At 36.8% G+C, this 23,532-nt stretch overlaps 1 protein-coding gene across 3 annotated transcripts in view; it reads left to right on the forward strand.

Moving 5' to 3' along the window:
• The first annotated feature begins 5,365 nt into the window (after positions 1-5,365).
• The window catches only part of AKT3 (AKT serine/threonine kinase 3), a 443,431-nt gene continuing 425,264 nt past the window's right edge, over positions 5,366-23,532 (forward strand). For all 3 annotated transcript variants that reach the window (XM_056814176.1, XM_007481547.3, XM_056814178.1), the window contains exon 1: positions 5,366-5,726. The gene's annotated coding sequence lies outside the window, so the exon portion shown is untranslated. The remainder of the gene's footprint in view (positions 5,727-23,532) is intronic.

The following is a 23,532-nucleotide window of genomic DNA, read 5'->3' on the forward strand; positions in this document are numbered from 1 at the left end:
AAGCACTTAATAGAATACTTGTTGACTCTTTGGAATCAAGTTTGTATTTCTTGACAATTTTACAGTATTTCACTTGTGTTCTTTTGGTTGTTCTTTCTAATTATATTATTGTGGTCATTGTGTATATTGTTTTCTTTGCTAACTTCACTTTTTAATAGTTCATGTGTCTTTTCATGATTCTCTGTATTTATCAAATTAGTCATTTCTTACAGAATGTAATATTCCATTATATTAATGGTAATTGTGTATATTGGTTTTTTTACTCTACTTTCTACATTTTACATTAATTCATATGTTTTTTCATGTTTCTCTATATTAATCATACTCATTATTTCTTACAACATACTAATATTCCATTATACCAATGTGCCACAATTTGTTTAACCATCTTCCAATCTGAACATCTACTTTGCTTCTAATTCTTTGCTACTACAAAAAGTGTCTATAAATATGTTCTCAGTTATCTCCTTAGAGTTTATGCCTAACAATAGAGTCTCTGAGTCAAAGGTATGGACATTTTAGCCTCTTTGCATACTTCTAATTTTTTCCAGGAATATTACAGTAATGCACAGATTCATAAGTTATGCATTAGTGTGCCTGTCTTTCTACACCTTTTAAAATTATGTATTAATTTATTAATTAATAATTAATTATTCCTATCTTTTGTCATCTTTGCCAGGCTTAAAGGAATAAAGTGAAACCTCAAGGTCGTTTTATCACTTCCCTTATTAGTGATCTGGAACATTTTTTCATATGGTTACTAATAATTTTGAATTTCTCTTTTGATAACTCTTTGTCCATACCCTTTTACCACTTGTTAATTGGATAATGGCTTTTGATCTTACATTTTTCTATTAGTTGTCTATCTTGGATACCAAGCCAAAAAATTTGATATAGAGACTTTTCTTCAGGCGATTACTTCCCTTTATTTCCTTGTTGCATTAATTTTGTTTGGGCAGAAACTTTTTAAATTCATATAATCAAAATTATCCATAATTTCTTTTATAGTTACCACTATCACTTGTTTGGTTAAAATTTACCTCATACCTATGACGATGAATGGCATGTAACCTGCTTCTCTTCTAATAATTTTGTGGTATAATCTTTATTTAGTATTCAGATCATGTATCCATTTTGAATTTACTGAAGAATTTGATATAAGATACTGTTCTAAATTTAATTCTTGCTTCTTATTCCTAAAATAATTTTCTCAGCAATTTTTCTATGTAGTCAATTTTTTCTTAAGTATTTGCACTTTCAAGTTGGGCTAATGAGTTTCATTATTTCTGTGTCTTCCTTGTCTAGTCTGTTGTTTGTCTACTTTCTATTTTTTTAATCAGTTCCAGGTATTTTTTTAATAATTACTGGTCATTTGAGGTTGAAAAATACTATTTCCCCAATTCTTTTTAAGTTATTATTTTCCTATATATTCCAGATATTTTGATCCTCTAAATGAATTTTGTTATTTTATTAAGTTCTGAAAAATATTCCTTTGGTAATTTGATTGTTTGCACTAAAATGTTAAATTAATATTGATATCTTTTTTTATTATGCTAGCATGACCTAAATATGAGCACTAATATTTATTCATCCAATTAATTAAGTTGTCCTTTTTTTAAGTAATACTGTGTTTTGTAATTGAATCTAGTGAGTTTTGGTAGCTTGATATACAAATATTTTATTCATTTTGTAGTTACTTTGAATGGAACTTCCTCTTGGATTTTGTGGTTACTATATGGAAGTAGTGTTGATTTTTGTGGATTTTTTTGTAGATTGCAACTTTGCTTAAGCTATTACCTCATTTAGTTTCATTAATGAAAGTCCCTAGGACTTCCTAAGTAAAATATTATGTCATCAGCAAGTAAGGATAGTTTTTTCTCTTCTTTGCCTAACTTTAAAAACGTCAATTTCTTTTTCTTAGAAAAAGTAGAATCCTTTCCTTTCTTCTGTATTTTTTAAAAAGCTTCTAATTTATCTGTTTCACATGATGCTTGATTTTAGTTTTATATGTTTTATAGATTTATGGTTTTAACTATTTGTAAAGTTTTTTTAAATCATTCTATGCTTATTCTTTGTAGGTATTTTAAAGCATACATTAGTAGTATATCAGAAAGTACTTTTAGCATTTGTTAAATGGAGGGTAGTTAGATGACTCAGTGGATTGAGAGCCATCTAGAGACAAGAGATCCCAGTTCAAATCTAGCCTCAGATACTTCCTAGGTGTGTGACCCTGGGCAAATCACTTAACCCCCCCATTGCCTAGTCCTTAATGCTTTTCTGCCTTAGAACCGATACACAGTATTGATTCTGACAGAAGGTAAGGGTTTGTTTGTTTTAAAGTTAAATGATATAGTGGGTAGAGGCACTGGACCTGTAGTCAGGAAGACCTGAGTTCAAATCCTAATTCAGTCATTTACTAGTTGTGTGACCCTAGACAAACCATTTTGCTTATATTTGCCTCAGTTTTCTGAACAGTGAAATTTGAGAATATTAAAAGTACTCATCTCCAGAGTTGCTGTAAGAATCAAATGAGGTGTTTATGAAGTGCTTAGCAAGATGCCTGACACATAATAGGCAATGTTGTTTCCTCTCTTCAGAGTCTTTTTCTACAATAATCATGTGATTTGAATGTTTTTGCTTTTAATATTATATGAATGGAGATTTTGAACCTTTGACTTCATTCCCCAGAGACCTTAGTATTTCCCCAAATTCCCTATAACTTCTCCTGCATCTCCAGATTGGCAAGATCACGTTATTAGTATTTAAGTGGATATATGCTCCTCCCATGCTTTTTTTTTGGACCTGCACTGGGCTGAATTCAGGCAGTTCTTTTACCCTAATCATTATTAAAAATAAGCTTTTGAAATATAATAATTAGTTATTGAATATTCATTTTAAAACTCACATTTTTGCTTACCACAAAGGGATTACGAATTCTCAAAATTTTTTGACCAGATAGCCTTACAGTAAAGATGGTAAGTTTGCCAGGTCACTGCCCACTACAAGGGTCCGTGGCGGGGTGTGCCTGTGCTCCTGCCCCACCCTGCTACCTGCTGCTGCATGTGGTTTATCCTCTCCATCTGCTTGACCAGCATTCCTCACTGCTCTCCACCCAGCTTGAAGCCTCCTCTTGCCAAGACCAGATTCTCCACAAGAGCCTGCCAATCCCAGCCACTTTTTTCCACAGACGGTGACGTATAAAAATCTTTCTGCCCCAATCCCTTTCCACACTCCATGTGTGTTTCTAGCCTGCTATAGCCATTTTTCAGTGTGGAGAAAAGAACCCCATACCTTCTAATTTTCAAGCAGATTTTTTTAAGCTGATCCTGGACTCCAAGTTTAGAAGGCTGTTACTAAAGGTTTTTCACAGGGCAGTTAGTTACAAATCAGTAGATTTAAAGTCAGTTTTGGGGAATAAGCCTGTTTTTTCCTTCTTTCTCTTGACCCAAAACAGGAAGAAGTATTTTTTCTCTCATATGCAAATATGCTATTGTTTTCCCTCAAGTTTTGCTTTTTTATGTTTACTCTTTAAACAAACCCCATTCAGCATCTTTCAGGAAAAATGCTATTACAAAGGATTCTTGAAACCCTGAAACAACAGTTTGAGTTGGTAGAGCTAAAAAGTGCAGTTTGGATCTGCTTACTTCTTTTCCTGGGAGTTTTTATTTTCATGGGAGATATCCTACTTTAATTCCCTCTCCTCAAGAATATGCCACAAGCTAGGCTGCTTATGCTTCAAACCAAACTAAAATATTTGGAAAAACCTCTAAAACTCCTAAATGCTCTCAACATGCAGAGTGGAGATTCTTCCCTGGGCTTCTATGAAAAAATTCAGAGCGATGAAAAATGAAATCAAAATGTAGGGGTGGAGTCAAGATGGTGGTGTAGAGTCAGAAAAAGTTCAGATCTCTGAAAACCCTTCCTTACTAATTACAAACTAAATGCTCCCAGGGGACTGAAAATCAAACCTAACAACAAGATAGAGCCAAGAAACCCTCCTGCTGGACTCAATTCAAAAGGTACGCCCGCAAAAGCCGGAATTTGAGAACACTCGGGTTTAAGGGGAAGGAAGAAGAAAGGTCCTAGTACCCTTTGCCCACATAGAGCTCTAAACCTCCAGCAACAGCAGGAACCTCTGGGTGGGCAAAGGCACTGGTCTAAAGGGAGTACCTTGCGGGAAGGGCTGTGCCAAGCTCAGAGCATCAAACACAGGTGGTGGGGAAGAAGCTGGAGAGGGAGCACAAAGTGGGCAGCCTGGTCACCACAGCTGAGACCCTCCAGTCTTCCAGTAGGTTTAGCCTCAGAGAACATCCAGCCCAACCCAGCAGAACTTAATCCCATCAAAAGTCTTCAGAGGTCAGGGAAGATCAAGCTCCAACACCCCTCCATCATAGATTGCAAGACTTTAATTCAATCAAAGCCTCCAGAGGACAGGGGAGCTCAAGCTCCAACACTCCTCCCCCACAGACTGCACTGAAACATCTCCTGACAAAGCTCTAAGAGGGGAGACTGACAGAAAATCACAAAAACCAAAAATAAATAAGAGGAGCAAAAGCACAGATAACTACAGAGAGCAAAGAAGGGGTAAATATGAGCAAACAACAGGAAAAGAAAAAAGAAAATACAATTGACAGCTTCTATACAGGCAATGAACAAAGAGCAAATGGAACAGAGGAGGAACAAGGAACATCAAGCAATAAAGCAGAAATCCCAGTGAAATGGATACAGGCTTTGGAAGAACTCAAAATACAATTCAAAACACAATTAAGAGAGGCTGGAAGACAATTAGGAAAAGAATTTAAAAACTAAGATAAGTCATGTGGAAACAAAAAATAATGTCTTGAAAGCAAAAATCAACCAGCTTGAAAATGAGGCAAAGGAGATGAAAGATGAGGCAAAATAGATGAAATATGAGGCAAAGTATATGAAAGATGAGGTAAAGAGAATGAAAGATGAGGCAAAGGAGATGAGAGATGAGGTAAAGAGAATGAAAGATGACCTCCAAAGAAAATCAGACCAGAAGGAGAAGGGTGATCAAAAAGCCAGGGATGAAATCCAGTCTTTAAGAATCAGAATACAACAACTAGAATCAAGTGACCTCACAAGGTAGCAGGACACTATAAAACAAAATCAAAAGAATAAAAAAATTGAGGAAAATATGAAGCATCTCATTCAGAAAACAGAAAATTTAGATGACTGTTCCAGGAGAGACAACTTAAGAATCATTGGTCCACCAGAAGACCATGACAAAAGAAAAAGCCTGGACTTCGTACTACAGGAAATGATTCAAGAAAACTGTCTCAACATTCTAGAACAAGAGGGAAAAGTGAAGATTGAAAGAATCCACAGATCGCCTCCTCTACTTAATCCCCAACTGATAACACCCAGGAATGTTATAGCCAAATTCAAGAACTATTAGACCAAGACAAAAATATTACAAGCTGCCAAGAAGTCATTCAGATACCATGGAACCACAGTAAGGATAACACAGAATATGTATGTATCTACACTGAAGGACCAAAAGGCATGGAATATGATATTCCGGAAAGCAAGGGAACTAGATCTATAACCAAGAATGAACTACCCAGCAAAACTGACTATATTCTTACAGGGGAAAGTATGGTCATTCAACAAAATAAAAGAATTCCAAGCATTTGTAAAGAAAAGGCCAGACCTGAACAGAAAATTTGATGCCCAAGCATAGAACCCAAGAGAATCATCAAAAGGTAATTAAGAAAGGGGGGGAGGGGAAGAAAAACAAAACAAAAAAAACTTTTTTTAAGGGACCTAATAAGTTAAAATATTTCTCCCTATAAGAAAAGAGGATATTGGTAACTTAAAAATTGTTATTACCTGGATAGCTAGAAGAATTATGCTTAGAGGGAACAGTGACAAACTATATAGGATGAAATTACAAGACATAAATATCTATTTGGATATATGTATGCAGAAATACATGTACGTGTGTGCATATACATATACATATATATACAATGAGAGCTAAAAAGAGGTTAATACTAAAAGAAATGGGAAAAGAAAAAAAAAGGGGGTAAATTTATATGACACAAAGAAGCTCATGGTGGGAGGGGGGAGAATATCAATACACTGGAAGGGTAAAGAGGTTGGAGATAGGAAATACTCAACTCTTACATGCATTGAAATTGATCCAAAGAGGGAAGAACAATCCAATCCATTGAGGCAGAGAATAGATTTGCACCCTATAGGGAAGCAGAAGGGTAACAAAAGGACTACTGGGGAGAGAAGCAGCACAACGGAGGGAGATGGTGGGGGGGTAGTTTTAAAAAGACTGCAAATAAAATAACAGGGAGAATAAGAAGGGAGGGGGTAGAAAGGGAAGTAAAATAAGGGTGGGAAGTAGGGGGACGGATTAAAAACAAACATTGTTGTAGAAAGAAATAGTGAAAGAAGAAAAGGCAGAACTAGGAGAAGAAATCAAAATCCTGGGAAATACACAGCTGGTAATCATAACTCTGAAAGTGAATGGAATGAATTCACCCATAAAACGTAAGCAAATACCAGAGTGGATTAGAATCCCAAACCCTACCATATGCTGTCTAGAAGTAACACATATGAGGAAGGTAGATAAGCAGAGGGTGAAATTAAAGAGGATGGAGCCAAATCTATTGGGTATCAACTGATAAAAAGAAGGCAGGAGGCACAATCATGATATCTGGCAAAGCCAAAGTAAAAATAAATCTAGTCAAAAAAGATAGGGAAGGTAATTAAATCCTGAGAAAAAGGCAGTATAGACAATGAGGAAATATCAGTACTCAACATGTATTCACCAAATGGCATAGCAACCATATTTTTAAAGGAGAAACTAGTGGATATAAAGAATGAAATATATAGAAAAACTATACTAGGGGGAGATCTGAACCTTCCTCTATCAAAACTAGATAAATCAAACCAAAAAATAAATGAGAAAGAGGTAAGAGAAGTTAATGAAATCTTAGAAAAATTAGAGTTAGTATATATAAGTAGAAAAAGGAATAAGGACAAAAAGGAATACACCTTCTTTTCAGCAGCACATGGTACATTCACAAAAATTGACCATATATTAGGGCATAAAAATATGGCAAACAAGTGCAAAAGAGCAGAAATAATGAATGCAACCTTCTCAGATCACAATGCAATGAAAATAATAATTAGTAAGGGTACATGGAGAGGTAAATAAAAATTAATTGGAAATTAAAAAATTCTCCAAAACTGGTTAGTTAAAGAACAAATCATAGAAACAATTAATAATTTCATTGAAGAAAATGACAATGATGAGACATCCTTTCAAAACCTATGAGATGCAGCCAAAGCAGTACTCAGGGGGAAATTTATATCTTTGCATTCATATATTAACAAACTAGAGAGGGCAGTGGACAAGGAATTGGGCATGCAAATTTAAAAATTAGAAAGTGAACAATTAAAAATCCTCAGAAGAAGACTAAATTAGAGATCCTAAAAATTAAGGTAGAAATTAATAAAATTTAAAGACAAAGAACTAGGTAAAAAATATGAATAGAAGCTGATACTTTAACAAAGCAAATAAAACAGACAAAGTACTGGTCAATCTAATTTAAAAAAGGAAAGAAGAAAACCAAACTGACAGTATCCAAGATGAAAAGGGAGACCTCATCTCTAATGTAGAGGAAATTAAGGCAATCATTAAAAACTATTATGCCCAATTATGTGGCAACAAATATGGCAATCTAGGAGATATGGATGAATATTTACAAAAATATAAATTGCCTAGACGAACAGAGGAAGAAATAGCTTACCTAAACAACCCCATATCAGAAAAATAAATTGAACAAGCCATCAAAAAACTCCCTAAGAAAAAATCCCCAGGTCCAGATAGATTCCCAAATGACTTCTATCAAACATTCAAAGAACAACTAATCTCATTATATAAATTTATACAATTTACAAACTATTATACAATTATACAAACTATTTGACAGAATAAGCAAAGAAGGAGTTCTACCGAATTCATTTTACGACATAAATATAGTATTGATTCTAAATCCAGGCAGGTCAAAAACAGAGAAAAAAAACTATAGACCAATCTCCTTAATGAATATAGATGCAAAAATATTAAATAGGATACTAGCAAAAAGACTCCAGCAAGTCATCACAAGGGTTATTCACTATGACCAGATCCTACCAGGAATGCTAGGAAGGTTCAATATTAGGAAAACCATCCACATAATTGACCAAATTAACAAGGAAACTGACAAAAATCACATGATTACCTCAATAGATGCAGAAAAAGCCTTTGACAAAATACAACACTCATTCCTACTGAAAACACTAGAAAGTATAGGAATAGAAGGGTCTTTCCTAAAAATAATTAACAGTATCTATCTAAAACCATCAGCCAACATCATCTGCAATGGGGATAAACTAGAAGCTTTCCCAATAAGATCAGGAGTGAAACAAGAATGCCCATTATGACCTCTATTATTTAACATTGTACTAGAAACACTAGCAGTAGCTTTTAGAGAAGAAAAGGAAATTGAAGGTATTAAAATAGGCAATGAGGAGACCAAGCTATCACTCTTTGAAAATGATATGATGGTCTACTTAAAGAGTCCTAGAGAATCAACTAGTTAGTGTAAATTATCAATCACTTTAGCAAAGTTGCAGGATACAAAATATACCCACATAAGTCATCAGAATTTCTATATATCTCCAACACATCTCAGCAGCAAGAATTAGAAAGAAAAATTCCATTTTAAATCACCCTAGACAATATAAAATACTTGGGAATCTGTCTCCAAGACAAAAACAGGAACTATATCAACACAACTACAAAACACTCTCCACACAATTAAAACTACATCTAAACAATTGGAAAAACATTGATTGCTCATGGGTAGGATGAGCTAACATAATAAAAATGACAATCCTATCCAAATTAATTCACTTATTTAGTGCCATACCCATTGAACTACCAAAAATCTTTTTTACTGAATTAGAAAAAAACCACAACAAAGTTCATTTGGAAGAACAAAAGATCAAGGATATCCAGGGAAATCCTGAAAAAAAAATGTGAAGGAAGGAGGACTTGACAGTCCCAGATCTCAAACTATACTATAAAGCAGTGGTCATCAAAACAATTTGGTACTGGCTAAGAAACAGAAAGGAGGATCAGTGGAATAGACGTGGGGGAAATGACCTCAGCAAGACAGTCTATGATAAGTCCAAAGATCCCAGCTTTTGGGACCAAAACCCACTAGATAAAAACTGTTGGGAACATTGGAAGGCAGTATGGGATATATTAGGTTTGGATCAATATCTCACACTCTACACCAAGATAAACTCAGAATTGGTGAATGACTTGAATATAAAAAAGGAAACTGTAGGAGAGGACTTCCGGTTAAGATGGCGGCTTAGAGAAAGCTAAAGCTCAGATCTCCGGAAAACCCTTCCCGACCGATCTCAAACGATAAGCTCCTAAGGCGCCGAAATTCAAACCCATCAACAGCACAGACCCTGGGAACCCTCCTCCTGGACCTGGACCGGGTTCAAAAGGTACGGCTCCCCTTAAAAGCCAGAACCCAAGATCACTCGGACCTCAGGGGTAGGAGCGCAGAGTCCAAGGCTCCCGGAAGCCGCAGCCCGGCAGGGCTCAGAGAGAAGAACCCTCAGGGCCTTCTACAGTCCCGGTGAAAGTTACTGCCTGGGGCTTCCGCTGCAGAGAGCTGGTCGAAACAACAGCAACCCTCAGGGCGGGCAAGACAGCCTCACGGGCTGGATCCTGCTATCCAAGTCTCAGTGAAAGTCCTTGCCCTCAGAGCTTGGGCTAGCTGCAGCCCATCCCCCCGCAGGCTGACGAAACAGCCTCACGGCCAGCGATTCTGAAGGCAACTTCCGGAAAGCGAGCCGGGGGGAGAGTGTGGCCTCGTGGTCTGACCCTTCCATTCCAGTTCCAGTGAGGCATATTCAGTTTAACCCAGGGAAAGCTCATAGAACCATCTGCCCAGGACTGCCTCTGAACACCAGACAGAGACAAGAAAAACTAATCCCCCACATTCAGAAATGGCAAACTCCACAGAACCACAGAAGCCCCAAAATACCAAGAAAAATAAGAAGAAAGGGGCGACTTTGGACACATTCTATGGAGCCAAAATACAAAATACAGAGCAGACAGAAGATAATATAAAAGAAAATGCTCCAAAACCTTCCAAAGGAAATGGAAACTCTCCACAAACCTATGAAGAATTTGAATCAGAAATGACCAAAAAGATGGAAGCCTTCTGGGAGGAAAAGTTGGAAATAATGCAAAAGAAATTCACGCATCTACAAAACCAGTTTGACCAAACTGTAAAAGAAAACCAGGCTTTAAAGGCCAGAATCAGGCAGCTGGAAGACAACGATCGTGTAAAAGAGCAAGAATCAATAAAGCAAAGCCAAAATACCAAGAAATTAGAAGAGAACATAAAATATCTCACCGACAAGGTGATAGATCTGGAAAATAGGGGGAGAAGGGATAATTTAAGAATAATTGGACTCCCAGAAAAGCCAGAAATAAACACCAAACTGGACATGGTGATACAAGATATAATCAAAGAAAATTGCCCAGAGATTCTAGAACAAGGGGGCAATACAGCCACTGACAGAGCTCACAGAACACCTTCTACACTAAACCCCCAAAAGACAACTCCCAGGAATGTAATTGCCAAATTCCAAAGCTATCAAACAAAAGAAAAAATCCTACAGGAAGCCAGAAAAAGACAATTTAGATATAAAGGAATGCCAATCAGGGTCACCCAAGACCTTGCAAGTTCTACTCTGAATGATCGTAAGGCATGGAACATGATCTTCAGAAAGGCAAGAGAGCTGGGTCTCCAACCAAAAATCAGCTACCCAGCAAAACTGACTATATACTTCCAAGGGAAAGTATGGGCATTCAACAAAATAGAAGACTTCCAACTTTTTGCAAAGAAAAGACCAGAGCTCTGTGGAAAGTTTGATACCGAAAATCAAAGAGCAAGGAATACCTGAAAAGGTAAATATTAAGGAAAGGGGAAAATGTTATCTTCTTCTTTTACTCAAACTCTCTTCTATAAGGACTACATTTATATCAACCTATGTATACTAACATGTGGGGAAAATGTAATGTATAAATAGGGGGTAAAGAAAGACCAAATAGAATAATGGTTCTCACACAAAGATTCACATGGGAAGGGGAGGGGAAGAAAACTCCTATAAGAAGGAGAGGAAGAGAGGGGGGGGGTACTTAAACCTCAATCTCAGGGAAATCAGCTCTGAGAGGGAAAAACATCCAGATCCATTGGGATCTTGAATTCTATCTTACCCAACAAGGGTAAGGAGAAGGGAAAACCAAGGGGGGGAGGGGGAGAGGGAGAACAAAAAGGGAGGGAAAGAGAGGGGGGAGGGGGAGGGAACAAAAAGGGAGGGACTAAAAAGGGCAACATCAAGGGAGGGGACAAGGGGGACTGTTTCAAAGTAAATCACTGGACTAAAAGGTAGAGCCGAAGAAGAAAAGGTTAGAATTAGGGAAGGCAATCAAAATGCCAGGGAGTCCACAAATGACAATCATAACTTTGAACGTGAATGGGATGAACTCACCCATAAAACGTAGACGAATAGCAGAATGGATTAGAATCCAAAACCCTACCATATGTTGTCTTCAAGAAACACACATGAGGCGGGTTGACACCCACAAGGTCAGAATTAAAGGATGGAGTAAGACCTTCTGGGCTTCAACTGATAGAAAGAAGGCAGGAGTGGTAATCATGATATCTGATAAAGCCAATGCAAAAATAGACCTGATCAAAAGGGATAGGGAAGGTAATTATATTTTGTTAAAAGGGACTATAGACAATGAGGAAATATCATTAATCAACATGTATGCACCAAATAATATAGCACCCAAATTTCTAATGGAGAAACTAGGAGAATTTAAGGAAGAAATAGACAATAAAACCATACTAGTGGGAGACTTAAACCAACCATTATCAAATTTAGATAAATCAAATCAAAAAATAAATAAGAAAGAGGTAAAAGAAGTGAATGAAATCTTAGAAAAATTAGAATTAATAGACATATGGAGAAAAATAAATAGGGATAAAAAGGAATACACCTTCTTCTCAGCACCACATGGCACATTCACAAAAATTGACCATACATTAGGTCACAGAAACATAGCACACAAATGCAGAAAAGCAGAAATAATGAATGCAGCCTTCTCAGATCACAAGGCAATAAAAATAATGATTAGTAATGGTACATGGAAAACCAAATCTAAAACCAATTGGAAATTAAACAATATGATACTCCAAAACCGTTTAGTTAAAGAAGAAATCATAGAAACAATTAATAATTTCATAAAGGAAAATGACAATGGCGAAACATCCTTTCAAACCTTTTGGGATGCAGCCAAAGCGGTAATCAGAGGTAAATTCATATCCCTGAATGCTTATATTAACAAACAAGGGAGAGCAGAGATCAATCAATTGGAAATGCAAATGAAAAAACTGGAAAGCGATCAAATTAAAACCCCCCAACAGAAAACCAAATTAGAAATCCTAAAAATTAAGGGAGAAATTAATAAAATCGAAAGTGATAGAACTATTGATTTAATAAATGAGACAAGAAGCTGGTACTTTGAAAAAACAAACAAAATAGACAAGGTACTGGTCAATCTAGTTAAAAAAAGGAAGGAAGAAAAGCAAATTCACAGCATTAAAGATGAAAAGGGGGACAGCACCTCCAATGAGGAGGAAATTAAGGCAATCATTAGAAATTACTTTGCCCAATTATATGGCAATAAATACACCAATTTAGGAGAAATGGATGAATATATACAAAAATACAAACTGCCTAGACTAACAGAAGAGGAAATAGAATTCCTAAATAATCCCATATCAGAAATTGAAATCCAACAAGCCATCAAAGAACTTCCTAAGAAAAAGTCCCCAGGGCCTGATGGATTCACCTGTGAATTCTATCAAACATTCAGAGAACAGTTAATCCCAATACTATACAAACTATTTGACATAATAAGCAAAGAGGGAGTTCTACCAAACTCTTTTTACGACACAAACATGGTACTGATTCCAAAACCAGGCAGGTCAAAAACAGAGAAAGAAAACTATAGGCCAATCTCCCTAATGAATATAGATGCAAAAATCTTAAATAGGATACTAGCAAAAAGACTCCAGCAAGTGATCAGAAGGATCATTCACCATGATCAAGTAGGATTCATACCAGGGATGCAGGGCTGGTTCAACATTAGGAAAACCATCCACATAATTGACCACATCAACAAGCAAACTAGCAAGAATCACATGATTATTTCAATAGATGCAGAAAAAGCCTTTGATAAAATACAACACCCATTCCTATTAAAAACACTAGAAAGCATAGGAATAGAAGGGTCATTCCTAAAAATAATAAACAGTATATATCTAAAACCAACAGCTAATATCATCTGCAATGGGGATAAACTAGATGCATTCCCAATAAGATCAGGAGTGAAACAAGGATGCCCATTATCACCTCTACTATTTAACATTGTACTAGAAACACTAGCAGTAGCAATTAGAGAAGATAAAGGAATTGAAGGCATCAAAATAGGCAAGGAGGAGACCAAGTTATCACTCTTTGCGGATGACATGATGGTTTACTTAAAGAATCCTAGAGATTCAACCAAAAAGCTAATTGAAATAATCAACAACTTTAGCAAAGTTGCAGGATACAAAATAAACCCACATAAATCATCAGCTTTTCTATATATCTCCAACACAGCTCAGCAGCAAGAACTAGAAAGAGAAATCCCATTCAAAATCACCTTAGACAAAATAAAATACCTAGGAATCTACCTCCCAAGACAAACACAGGAACTATATGAACACAACTACAAAATACTCGCCACACAACTAAAACTAGACTTGAACAAATGGAAAAACATTAACTGCTCATGGATAGGACGAGCCAATATAATAAAAATGACCATCCTACCCAAACTTATTTATCTATTTAGTGCCATACCCATTGAACTACCAAAATACTTCTTCACTGATTTAGAAAAAACCATAACAAAGTTCATTTGGAAGAACAAAAGATCAAGGATATCCAGGGAAATAATGAAAAAAAACACATATGATGGGGGCCTTGCAGTCCCTGACCTAAAACTATATTACAAAGCAGCAGTCATCAAAACAATTTGGTACTGGCTAAGAAACAGAAAGGAAGATCAGTGGAATAGACTGGGGGAAAGCGACCTCAGCAAGACAGTATACGATAAACCCAAAGATCCCAGCTTTTGGGACAAAAATCCACTATTCGATAAAAACTGCTGGGAAAATTGGAAGACAGTGTGGGAGAGACTAGGAATAGATCAACACCTCACACCCTACACCAAGATAAATTCAAAATGGGTGAGTGACTTAAACATAAAGAAGGAAACCATAAGTAAATTGGGTAAACACAGAATAGTATACATGTCAGACCTTTGGGAGGGGAAAGGCTTTAAAACCAAGCAAGATATAGAAAGAATCACAAAATGTAAAATAAATAATTTTGACTACATCAAACTAAAAAGCTTTTGTACAAACAAAACCAATATAACTAAAATCAGAAGGGAAACAACAAATTGGGAAAAAATCTTCATAGAAACCTCTGACAAAGGTTTAATTACTCATATTTATAAAGAACTAAATCAATTGTACAAAAAATCAAGCCATTCTCCAATTGATAAATGGGCAAGGGAAATGGATAGGCAGTTCTCAGATAAAGAAATCAAAACTATTAACAAGCACATGAAGAAGTGTTCTACATCTCTTATAATCAGAGAGATGCAAATCAAAACAACTCTGAGGTATCACCTCACACCTAGCAGATTGGCTAACATAACAGCAAAGGAAAGTAATGAATGCTGGAGGGGATGTGGCAAAATAGGGACATTAATTCATTGCTGGTGGAGTTGTGAACTGATCCAACCATTCTGGAGGGCAATTTGGAACTATGCCCAAAGGGTGCTAAAAGAATATGTACCCTTTGACCCAGCCATAGCACTGCTGGGTCTGTACCCCAAAGAGATAATGGACACAAAGACTTGTACAAAAATATTCATAGCTGCGCTCTTTGTGGTGGCCCAAAACTGGAAAATGAGGGGATGCCCATCAATTGGGGAATGGCTGAACAAACTGTGGTATATGTTGGTGATGGAGTACTATTGTGCTAAAAGGAATAATAAAGTGGAGAAGTTCCATGGAGACTGGAACAACCTCCAGGAAGTGATGCAGAGCGAGAGGAGCAGAACCAGGAGAACATTGTACACAGAGACAAACACACTGTGGTATCATCGAACGTAATGGACTTCTCCATTGGTGGTGGTGTAATGTCCCTGAACAACTTGCAGGGACCCAGGAGAAAAAAACACCATTCATAAGCAAAGGATAAACTATGGGAGTGGAAACACCGAGAAAAAGCAACTGCCTGAATATAGAGGTTGAGGGGACATGACAGAGGAGAGACTCTAAATGAACACTCTAATGCAAATACTATCAACAAAGCAATGGGTTCAAATCAAGAAAACATCTAATGCCCAGTGGACTTACGCGTCGGCTATGGGGGGTGGGGGGGGGGAGGAAAAGAAAATGATCTATGTCTTTAACGAATAATGCTTGGAAATGATCAAATAAAATATATTTAAAAAAAGGAAACTGTAAGTAAATTAAGTGAACACAGAATACTTTACATGTCAGATCTTTTGAGAAAGGAAAGACTTTAAAACAAAGCAAGAGCTAGAAAAAAATCACAAAATGTAAAATCAATACTTTTGATTACATCAACTTAAAAAGGTTTTGTTCAAACAAAACTAACGTATCCAAAATTAGAAGGGAAGGGGGCAGTTGGGCAGCTCAGCAGATTGAGAGGCAGGACTAGAGACGAGAGGTCCTAGGTTCAAATCTGGCCTCAAGACACTTCCCATATGTGTGACCCTGGGCAAGTCACTTGACCCCCATTGCCTAGCCCTTACCACTCTTCTGCCTTGGAGCCAATACACAGTATTGACTCCAAGACCGAAGATAAGGGTTTAATAAAATAAATTTTTTTAAAGATAATTAGTTTTTGGTTTATTAAATAGTTATATATTACAATTATACATTTTTGTTATTTAAACTATAAATATCACAAAATTATGGGGTTTTTTTTTCTCAAAGTGACACATCACCTGAGTAAGGTTCGGTTTTTGGGGGAATTTTGACACACCAAGCTCAAAAGCTTGCCCATCACTGCTCTAGTCATTGAGAGTTCAAGTTGAGTCCAAAAGCAAAGCATTTAATTAATACATAAAATAGCATAATGAGGGGAGAAATAATTAGATGATTGAGTAAATCTCAGCTCTATCCCTCTATCCCGAATAAAATCTCTACTACTTCCCAAAATAGTTTATGAGTGAAGGGAAATTAAACCTCTTGCATATGGAAAAATGAGTTTAGGGGTGAATCTTCTTTAGCATGCTCTTCATGTCCAACACAGAAATCTACCAGAGCCCATTGGGACTATAGGCTTTAGTTTTGACTCTGGGATGCTAGGAGTTAGCCTTCTGGGTTCCTATTCTCTGTAGTGTCTAAGGCCCAAATGCGCCACAGAAGCACTTTCTGTTGTTTGGTTAGGAACTTTTCCCTTATCCATAGTTGTTAAAGATTTCTTCTTTCCTGCTTCTCTAATATGTGATATTATCTTTTATATCTTAGTTATGTATCCATTTGGAGCTCATTATGGTGTGTGGAATGGGGAACTATAAGAGATAGGGAGACCATTTACAATAATTGAAGAAGATGGTGACAAAGACTGTAAGGGTAGCAGAGTGCCAGACAGAAGGGGGCATTGAGATGACTAATAAAGCCATTGATAAAATATTAAATCACTAATAAAATGTTAAAACAGCTTAGAATTAAGTAAGCACAGAGTCCAGGGATGATCCACTAGAAAACTCTATATTAAAATTATATGGAAGCATTAATGATTGTTTTGGGTCTAACATTCAACCAGTTCTGAACTTGCTTCATTGGAAAGCATTTAACAACCAGATTTTCTTGGTGAAAAAAAAAGGGGGGGATATGAAATACTTTCAAGTTTAATCTTCATTATTAACACTTTTTAAGTTAAGACAATTGACAAAATAATGCATGAAATCCTGCTTTGTGGTATTGGTGAATTCTGAGGCGTTGATGCTCACAGTGAAAATTCAAAGGGCTGAAGCCATTAGAGCTGGCTCCAGTGCACCCAGCTTCTATACCATACTTTCCTTTTCTAGTTAAGACCTCAGGAGAAATGCTTTTATTTGTATGGATTGCAAATCCCTCTCAAATCTCTTTGTATCCCCAGAACTGACAATGTTCTCTGCACATAGTGATGGTAGGTCAAATGGCCAGTAAGGATGATGATGATGATGATGATGATGATGATACTTTAGTACTTATCCAATAACAAGTAGTAGGCAACATCAACTATTATAAAAAGGGAAAAGAGAATAATATTGCTGTATTGCATATATTAATTACATATATTTAAAAGATTTCTTTTCAAGGATCGGTAAATACATATTTAAAATTGCTCACTTATGTACAATTGATATGCTAGCTGACAAATTTTTAAGACCTATTAAATTAAACTAAAAAAATAAAATGTCTACTTAAGACCTTTTCTGTGTACGTTTTTATTAATTTATTTACTGTAGTAGATTCTTTTTTTTTTTTGCTGTCCAAATGAAATAATTTATTGGTTGTTTTTTTTTAATTTTATAATATTTTATTTGATCATTTCCAAGCATTATTCATTAAAGACAAAGATCATTTTCTTTTCCTCCCCCCCACCCCTCATAGCCAATGCATGATTCCACTGGGTATCACATGTATTCTTGATTTGAACCCATTGCCATGTTCTTAGTATTTGCATTAGAGTGTTCGTTTAGAGTCTCTCCTCTGTCATGTCCCCTCAACCGCCATAGTCAGGCAGTTGCTTTTCCTTGGTGTTTCTACTCCCACAGTTTGTCCTCTGCTTATGAATAGTGTTTTTTCTCCTAGATCCCTGCAGATTGTTCAGGGACACTATGCTGCCACTAATGGAGAAGTCCATTATGCTAGATTATGGAACCAGTTCAGAGACGCAGTGAAGGAAACATCAAAGGCAGTCCTAGGCCCCAAACAACACAACCACCAGGGCTGGTTCGATGAGAACAACACTGCTATTGAAGACCTATTGAGCAAGAAGAACAAAGCCTTTCTGGAGTGGCAAAATAACCCAAACTCTGCTCCTAAAAAGGACAGATTCAAGTCTCTTCAAGCCACAGCACAGCGTGAGATCAGGAAGATGCAAGACCAATGGTGGGGAAAAAAGGCAGAAGAAATCCAGCAGTTTGCTGATATGAAAAACTACAAACAATTTTTCAGTGCCCTCAAGATTGTCTATGGGCCATTAAAACCCACCACCACTCCCTTGCTATCTTCTGACGGTGACACTCTCATAAAAGATATAAAAGGCATCAGCAACAGGTGGAAAGAACACTTCAGTCAACTTCTCAACCGACCCTCTTCAGTTGACCAAAGCTCCCTTGATCAGATCCCCCAAAACCGCTGCATTGAACAACTTGATGTCCCTCCTTCAATAGAGGAAGTCCAAAAAGCCATTAAACAAATGAGTGCAGGCAAGGCACCCGGTAAAGACGGGATCCCAACTGAGGTGCACAAGGCCTTAAATGGAAAGGCTCTCCAGGCATTCCACATAGTGCTGACCAGCATATGGGAAGAGGAAGACATGCCCCCAGAACTCAGAGATGCCTCCATCGTAGCCCTATACAAGAACAAAGGCTCACCAGCAGCCTGTGACAACTACAGAGGCATCTCACTACTCTCCACTGCTGGAAAGATCCTACTCAATAGACTCCTGTCATCTGTTTCAGAGTAGAACCTGCCTGAATCACAATGTGGCTTCCGACCAGATCTCAGCACCATCGACATGGTCTTCATAGTGAGGCAAATGCAGGAAAAATGCCTTGAGCAGAACCTGAGTCTCTACATTGTCTTCATAGACCTGACAAAGGCATTCGACACAGTGAACAAGGACGCATTGTGGGTGATCCTCAGCAAGCTTGGTAGCCCAGCAAAATTCGTCAAACCGATCCAGCTCTTTCATGTCGACATGACAGGGGAAGTCCTATTTGGTGGAGAGGGGATGCCCTTCAATTGGGGAATGGCTGAAAAAATTGTGGTATCTGTTGGTGATGGAATACTATTGTGCTCAAAGAATAATAAAGTGGAGGAATTCCATGGGAACTGGAATAACCTCCACAAAGTGATGCAGAGTGAGAGGAGCAGAACGAGGAGAATACTGTACACAGAGACTGATAACACTGTGGTACGATTGAATGTAATGGACTTCTCCATTAGTGGCAATGCATTGATCCTGCACAACTTGGAGGAATCTATGAGAAAAACCACTATCCACATTTAGAGGAAAATCTATGGGAGTAGAAACACAGAAGAAAAACAACTGCTTGAATACATGGGTCCTGGGGAATATGATTGGGGATATAGACTCTAAATGAACATCCTAGTGCAAACACCAACAACATGGAAATAGGTTCTGATCAAGGACACAAGTAATACCCAATGAAATTGCATGCCGGCTGTGGGAAGGGTGGTTGGAGGGGAGGGAAGGAAATAATGTGATTATTGTAACCAAGGAATAATGTTCTAAATTGACTAAATAAATTAATTTAAAAAAATAAAAATAAATGGATAATAAATACTGGGGGAGGGGAAGGAAACTTTAAAAGACATCTGGAAGTTTATTGCTAACTATTTGGAACTTATTCTCCTCCTACAATAGTGAACAAGTCTACTGGGATTTGTGTAAAGGTTTTTTTGACTGCACTGCCTTTCTGCAACTTCTCAATGGTTTATATTATTGTATTTACTGATTGCTTTAAGGTTTACATTTTTTAAAAAGTTTATATCTGTTTTAATTTATCTTTCTTATACTGAATCATTTTAAGCTTTGTTTTGCCTATATTGATCTTTAATCTTTAATTACCCTTGCTGAAGAATGAAATATCTCTGTATAAGCCCATGATCATCTTGCCTAAAACCCTTGTCACTAGATCCATCGAAGATCACATGTTGCCTTTGTTAATTGTCAGATAGATGATGATAGATGGATTTCAACAAAACTGGTTAAATTTTGTGCAACCTTTAGAGAATTTAATGAGCTAAGAACTTAAATGTTAATTCTAAGGGGTCTTCAGAAATAATTGTAGGAACTAGTAGTTTCTAAATAGATGATTTATATATATATATATATATATATATATATGTATGTGTACATATATATATATATATATAATAAACAATGTTGTATTAAAGGTAGAAAAACAAAGAAATGTTCCTACCAAGGTGTTTCTATGAATCAGGAAGCCGAGAAAAAGAGCTCCTGCAAAACTTTTCATTTTAATTTACTTCCACCAGAACAATCTAGATTTCTTGATGTTCTAGACCCCAATAAATTTTACTTTATTTAAAAATATGGTTGCTAAGGTTGAAAGATTTGCTATATCTGTAAAAAATTGTGACAAATATCCATAAGTTCATAGTTTTTTATGTCATACAACAACTCATGTGAAATATGATAGTGGGTCTGTTTGATATTGTAATTAACTGGGCTATTGTGAATTTGGGGGACTTTGGTACTTCTCTGAATGTTCATTATCTACTTACTGTGTTACTGTTTTATTCTGAAAATCATTTGTACTCACACATGGCTGACACAGTGTGTCACTGACTTTAAGCTATATATTTTTGATTTATAAAACTTTTTTATTATTGTTTTTCCTTGCATGTGTAATATAGTATCTGAGTTTTATTTTTTCTCTCCTTTTTGTATTTGAAGCAATGTCAACAGTATTGAAAAAACTTTTCTTTAATTTTTTATTTTGTAGTAATATAAGTTTAAAATACATTTGTTCTAATATTATTGCATGCCCAAAAAGCTATAGACTATAAAAATGATGCCATTGATTGTTTACTTCCCTTTCTACCCCCCTCCCTTCTTGTTCCCCTCTTATTTTCTTTACAGTCTTTTTAAACTACCCCCCCACCCTCTCCCTCCATTGTGCTGCTTCCCTCCCCACCAGTCCGTTTGTTACCCTTCTTCTTCCCTATAGGGTGCAAATCTATTCTCTGCTCCAATATACTTAATTGTTCATCCTCTTTGGGTCAATTTCAGTGCACATAAGAATTGACTATTTCCTACTTCTTTACCCTTTCAGTGTATTGATCTTCTCCATCCTACCCCCCACCATGCGCTTCTTTGTGACATATAAATTTACCCCATTTTGTTTCTTTTCTCATTTCTCTTAGTATTAACCTCTTTTTTAAACTCTAGTTAAGTAAATATATATATATATATATATTTATGCATACATATATATACACATTTATGTCTTGTCATTTCATCCTATACATCCTATACAGTTTGTCACTGTTCCCTCTAAGCATAATTCTTCTAGCTACCCAGGTAATAATAACAATTTTTAAGAGTTACCAATATCCTCTTTTATTATAGGGATACATATCATTTTAACTTATTGGGTCCCTTAAAAAAGGTTTTTTTTCTTTGGTTTTGTTTTTCTTTCCCCCCCTTTCTTAATTACCTTTTGATGATTCTCTTGGGTTCTATGCTTGGGCATCAAATTTTCTGTTCAGGTCTGGTCTTTTCTTTACAAATGCTTGGAATTCTTCTATTTTGTTGAATGACCATACATTCCCCTATAAGTCAGTTTTGCTGGGTAGTTCATTCTTAGTTGTAGATCTAGTTCCCTTGCTTTCCAGAATATCATATTCCATGCCTTTCGGTCCTTCAGCGTAGATGCAGCCAGATCTGGTGTTATCGTCACTATAGTTCCACAGTATCTAAATGACTTCTTCTTATCATCTGTAATATTTTTGTCTTGGTCTGATAGTTCTTGAATTTGGCTATAACATTCCTGGGTGTTGTCAGTTGGGGATTAAGTAGAGGAGGTGATCTGTGGATTCTTTCAATCTCCACTTTTCCCTCAGAAAGTTGGGGAAGTTTTCTTGAATAATTTCCTGTAGTATGATGTCCCGACTTTTTTCTTGTCATGGTCTTCAGGTACACCAATGATTTTTAAGTTTTCTCTCCTGGGATGATTTTCTAAATCTTCTGCTTTGTGAATGAGATGTTTCATATTTTCCTCAATTTTTTTCATTCTTTTGATTTTGTTTTATAGTTTCCTGCTGCTTTGTGAAGTTGCTTACTTCTAATTGTTGTATTCTGGTTTTTAAAGACTGAATTTCATCCCTGCCTTTTTGGTCATCCTTCTACTTCTGACTTTTCATCTCTTCTGCCTCATTTTCAAGCTGATTAATTTTGGCTTTCAAGACACTATTTTTTGTTTCCAGATGACTTATCTTGCTTTTTAAGTTCTTTTCCCAGTTGTCTCCAGCCTCTCTTAATTGTGTTTTGAATTGTATTTTGAGTTCTTCCAAAGCCTGTATCCATTTCACTGGGATTTCTGCTTTATTGCTTGATGTTCCTTGTTCCTCCTCTGTTCCATTTGCTCTTTGTTCATTGCCTGTATAGAAGCTGTCAATTGTATTTTCTTTTTTCTTTTCCTGTTGTTTGCTCATATTTACCCCTTCTTTGCTCTCTGTAGTTATCTGTGCTTTTGCTCCTCTCATTATGTGCTGGATCTTTGGTTTTGGGCTTTTCTGTCAGCCTTCACCCTTGGAGCTTAGTCAGCAAATCTCTCAAAGCAGTCTGTGGGGAGGGGTGTTGGAGTTTGATCTTCCCAGCCCTCTGAAGACTTGATGAGATTAAGCCCAGCAGAGTTGAACTTGCAGAGCTGGATGTGCCCTGAGGTCAAAACTTCCTGGAAGGCCGGAGCAATATGGAATGTTTCTGTTGCTGAGACTAGGCCGCCAGCTCTCTACTTCTTCTCCAACTGCTTCCCCACTGTCTATGTTCTAAGCTCTGAGCCTGGCACAGCTTTACCCACAAGGTACTCCCTCCAGACTAGCAACCTTGCCCACCCTGAGGTTCCAGCCACCACTGGAGGCTCAGTGCTGGAGGTTCAAGTGGGGCAGGGGTCCTGGGACCTTCCTTCTTCCTTCCCCTTAAACCCGAGTGTTCTTGAATTCAGGCTTTTGGAGGGGTGTACCTTTTAATTTGAGTTCAGCAGGAGGGTTCCTTGTCTCTGTCCTATTGTTAGGTTTGGTTTTCAGTCCCCTAGGAGCATTTGATTATTCATTGGTAAGGAAGAGTTTTCAAAGGTCTGAACTTTCACTGCCTCTACACTTCCATCTTGACTCCATCCCTCCAGCATCCCATTGATTACTTAAAAGAATTATGGGACTTTGCTTCATGATTCTGTCTGATTCCAGAAGAAGGGAATATACAAAAGAGCCACTGTACAGTGCTAAAGAAGTACAGAGTCACCTGCATAGTATCTATGGAGCACAAGGT

This window comes from Monodelphis domestica, chromosome 2, assembly GCF_027887165.1.
Source record: "Monodelphis domestica isolate mMonDom1 chromosome 2, mMonDom1.pri, whole genome shotgun sequence".
Taxonomy (NCBI): domain Eukaryota; kingdom Metazoa; phylum Chordata; class Mammalia; order Didelphimorphia; family Didelphidae; genus Monodelphis; species Monodelphis domestica.